Raw genomic sequence first — 4,868 nt, 5'->3', positions numbered from 1 at the left:
CTCCCTCACCTTCCCAGCCCTTTAAACCCTAGAAACCTGTGGCACCTCTCCGCTCGAGCTCCACCGTGCGAGGTGACAGGCAAGGCGGCGGGCGGAATCTGCTTCAACACCAGGCCAGCGAGCCACGGAAGCAGGGCGCGACGGCGCTCGACCCCTCCACCCTCCCTCCACCTCTTCTTCCTTGGGGAAGCAGAGCCGAAGCAGAAGCAGAGCCGAACTCGCCGCTGTAGATGTGCTCGCTCGCCCCCAGTAGACGTGCTCGCCGCTATAGACATGCTCGTCGGGGCCTCTCCTCCGACGTCACCGGTGAGCCACCGCGCCCTGCCCTCTCCCTCTCTGCTCCTCCCTCCTTGCCCTCTCCCTCTCTGCTCGATCCCCTCTCTTCTCTGTCTCCACCTTCTATTCTTGCCTGTGAGGTGTTTGATTAAATGTCAATTCAAACGATTGATGCAGCCGCGTCCACCGGAGCACCACGACCGCGTCTGCGACCTCGTCTCTGTTCCACCGCCGTCTACGACATCGTCTGCGACCGCGTCCGTCGAGGTGAGTTCACCAAAATTCAGTAGTGTGTGCACCAAAATTCAGTGTTGTCTGCATTTTGGCTGTAATCTAGGTTAACTATGATTTTTCCCTTTTTTGGCTTTGCTATTATGAACATAAACAGTTGGTAGCAATTTCAAGTGATATATATGTGGTACATTGCCATTAATGAAATAAATGGAATCATTACTTGACCGGAAGCTTGCCACCAGGTTTAGGCCAACCTTCACTTGCGGCACTATGAGTACAATAGTTCATGGCATGCAAAGTTGTACTGTTTCATGCTAGAAATATGGCACATTGTTATCGCACCCACATTCTGCTATTGACATGCTCATGGTAGGTACATAATACAACATCTTACTTTGTATGTTCATCATGAAATCTTTAAAACTGTAATTTGGCAGAATTTACCTGTTCCACACCACACAAGTAGCATTCTCATGTAGAATCATGAAGCTAGGACAGTACCAAGAAAGTAGCTCTAGGAACTCTTTTTGTGAGCTTCAGGACCTAATGGCTTTAATGACATCATCTTAGCTGGTAAGTCATATATGGACTGACTAAACAATACATAATCATATTTATCTGTGGGATGGTATAACATCTGTACTGGCTATCAATGATCCTTGGTCTCAGTTTTTTTCTGTTTCTGTACCTGGATGGAGGGATGTTTTAAGTGGTCCAGATGTATCTTAGATTGTTAGGTAACTTCAACATGTTATTTTTGTTAAAAAATAGCATTGAGTTAGCAAATGTGCTTCTAAGCTTTTCTTGCTCACTCGGGATTACAATTCATCATTGTCTGCCAACTCTTTAACATAGTGTATTTCTATTGCTGTAGTTCTATCTAATGCTTCGACAAGCCTGATTCTCTAACAATCTGGGTCACTTTAATCAGGTTTTTTTGGTTTGATTTTTAGGGATCTGTCCTTGAACCAGTTTACTGGGAGTATTCCTGGCACCATAGGCTCATCTAAATTACAGACTGTGTAAGCAGAGTTTTCCACAGAATTATTCAATTTTTTTACTGCCAGTTAGTAGTACTGATATTAAATGATGCCTGAAATGATGTATTATGTATCTTTAGCATGATCTGTTTCACATAATAAATGATGCCTGAAATGAATTCTTGTGTAAGTGAAGGCTTGCTATGTTATTGCAGCCAGCTGTTTTCTGTTTCCTCATTTGGATTACTCAGTTATTTAGTTTATTATTACTTGGGAACAGTACTGTGAGAAAAAAATGATTATCTGCATTGCATTGTAAAATGTTGTACTAGGAAGTGACATGGAGCAGTGTAGTGGCATGGCCATTGACCTATGGCTGGCATCTAGACAACACACACATATATACAGAGGCACATTGTGGTGCTGCTTTGTTTCTGTGATCACATTGTGGTGCCTGGCACATTTGCCCCATCATTTCGTTACCCCTTTCTCCTGAAATTTTGATTAATTTCCGTTTCGGTTGAGAATGGGGCACTCCTAGGTCAAGAAAATTAGCAAAGGTCATGCCCAATTTTCTTGACCTAGAAGGTGCCCGATTCTCAACCGAAACAAAAATTAATCAGCATGTATCTTGACATCAACCAACTTTCTGGACACATCCCTCGACAACTAGGTTATCTTGAGAACTTAGAGGAGTTGTGGCTTTGCTACAACACACTAACAGGTTCCATCCCAAACTGCCTAGGACTTGGACCTTAGCAACAACACACTAACAGGTTCCATCCCAAAACACCTAGGTAATATCCCAAAACACCTATGAAAACTTAACTTGGCTGCCCCGGATGCCTCAGTGTCGATGAGAACCTAAATGATGTATGCTTAGGCTTTTAGGGTGCCTCGACATCGACAAACCCTAAATGATGAAAGCTTAGGCTTTTAGGGTGCCTCGGTGTCGACAAACCCTAAATGATGAGACCATGATCTTGTTCCTTGACAATAACCAACTTTTTGACCAAACTTTTTTCCTATTTAGAGCGAAACATGGCCCACAACGATGAGGCCGATGGTTCGGGCGGCAAGCAATTCTGGGAGCTGTCCCAGGAGATGGAGGAATAACCTCACCGCTATGAGGACGCCGCGGAAGACACCGATCCTGATTACACAACCCCTAGTGGCGTCGGGGATGACACCACTAATGGTGCCGCCGAGGATGCCACCACTGATGATGGCAGCGCACACACAGATGACAGCCAACCGAAGAAGCAAAGGAAGGACCGGCGCCCGAATGCGCTCCGCACCCTCAAGGAGGAATTCACTCAAGTGGACTCTAACGGGAATCCAAGGAGCCCAAACATATAGTCAAGGGGTACTCGGTTCAGCTCGGGTGCATTCTCCGGAGCACCGTCTCGATCAACACCGAGAACCGTAGGCATAAGGACCGAGGGAATTTGCGCAACCTCCTCTTCACGAAGCTGCACGAACGATACAAGTTCCCCACCGAATTTGAAAACACACGCCTCTCAGGGAATAAAGTGAACAGTGCCGCCCTCACGAAGATGAGCACGGACCTGTCTACTTCGAGAAGCGCGGTGAAGAGAATGATTGATAAAGGTGATAGTTATGAGAAGATCAAGGTGAAATATCCTTTGATGAGCGAAGATGACTACAAGGAGTTCAAGATAAAGTGCGAGAGCAGTGCAACCTCCGAATCAAGTCAGTGGGGGAAAGAAATGCGGGAGTTGAACTTAGGGGAACACAAACTCGGTCCCGGCGGTTACAGAGTGGCGGAGCCTATATGGGACAAGGAGGACGCGGAGCGCGCCGAGCAAGGCCTACCGCCCCGCTTCGAGAAATACAGCGGTAACAAACAGACCAGGAACTATGTCAGGGCCCGGTACAAGGAGGACCCGATAACAAAGGAGCTTACCACGGATCCGAAGACCAGGGCGCTTGAGCTTGTTCTGGTAAGGAATACACCCCCGCGTAATTAGCTCCATATGGTTGCACTCTAATTAATCCCCAATATTTCTAAATGGCTCACGTTCCTTTCGCAGGACACTGAAAGCAGTAGCGCGGGGTCGTCTCAGAGCTCTCCTTTCGACACCCCTTTAAATAGGGCGTTGAACGTAATGAAAAACAAGGATAAGCTCACTAAGCCGACGTCAGCTGGTCGTGTGGCCGGCAAAGGCTTGTCCACAAAATGGGGGTCATACTATACCGCTGGTGTGCGGAAGGAGAAAAAGACCAGCTCGGAAAGCCAGACGCGCGAGGTTGAAGAACTCAAGGCACAAGTGGCGCGGATTCCGGAGCTTGTCCAAGAGCAAGTGGAACAACAACTGGGAACGAAGCTCAATGCCATGGTGCCTACGTTGATTCATGGGCTGACGACGTGGATTGCGGGCGGCCAACAGGGGCCTCCCCCGGTTCCCAGCTTCACGGCCAGCAACTCGCACAGCGCGTAGGAGGCGCCATTTGTGTCTCCGGTGGCGCCATTGGTGTCTCCGGCGGCGGCGCCATTGGTGTCTCTGGCGGAGGCGGTATTCGTGTCTCCGGCGCCGGCACGGGCAATGGAGCTTAATGCACCCGGGTGTACGCCGGCCGGCACCTCGCCAGCAAGCGCCCCCTCCGTCAGTTGCATGCCCGCCGTTGGCGGTGCCTCGACATTAGCCGAGCTCGACGGCATCACGGTAACTAAGCCTCTCGGCCGATGACTTCATCTCCTTGGCTTTGACTGGGCATCCCTGACGCCCTGTACATGTTTTCGTAGGGCACCGCCGACGTTCCTTGCACTCTTTTGCACTTCATGGGCGCTGAGTTGGTCGATGTTGCCAAGGGAAGAATCGTTCAACCGGGCAACCCCATGTTCCACGGTAATCCGATGCCACCCACAGTGTATAGGGTTGAAGTGGTTCGGGTGCTGCCAGGCTGCGACGAGCTGTTACCTCTGATTCGACCCGCTGGGGCTGACGAAGAAGATGAGATGACCCTCAGCGCCTGCGTAAACTGGCCCCTGCTTTGGCCAAAGAGCCAGATTCGTTTGGGGGCGGGGGACACCACCCTACAGACAAGACCGCCACTCGTGCCGGCGCCAAGCCATGGCAAGAACGCCGCAACGCTACCGGACCTGCCGGACATCCCTATGGCACAGGATCCGGACAGGCCTATGGCACAGGATCCGGACGGCGACGACAACGATGACGGTACATTTACCAAAGTTGATAAGTACTTTGCCGAACATGGGTACACTGACGAGTTCTGCGGGCCTCTTTCTCAAGAACCCAACCAAGACGACCGCGATCTGGCTGGTACGACGGAGAAATCCAATTGCAACAGGCGTCGTCTAGCGTTCAGTTCTCAGGACACGCCTCCAGCTCCCGC

Source organism: Triticum dicoccoides, chromosome 3B (genome assembly GCF_002162155.2).
Source record: "Triticum dicoccoides isolate Atlit2015 ecotype Zavitan chromosome 3B, WEW_v2.0, whole genome shotgun sequence".
Lineage (NCBI taxonomy): Eukaryota > Viridiplantae > Streptophyta > Magnoliopsida > Poales > Poaceae > Triticum > Triticum dicoccoides.
The sequence above is the reverse complement of the archived record's forward strand: the minus strand, read 5'-3'. Positions refer to the sequence as shown.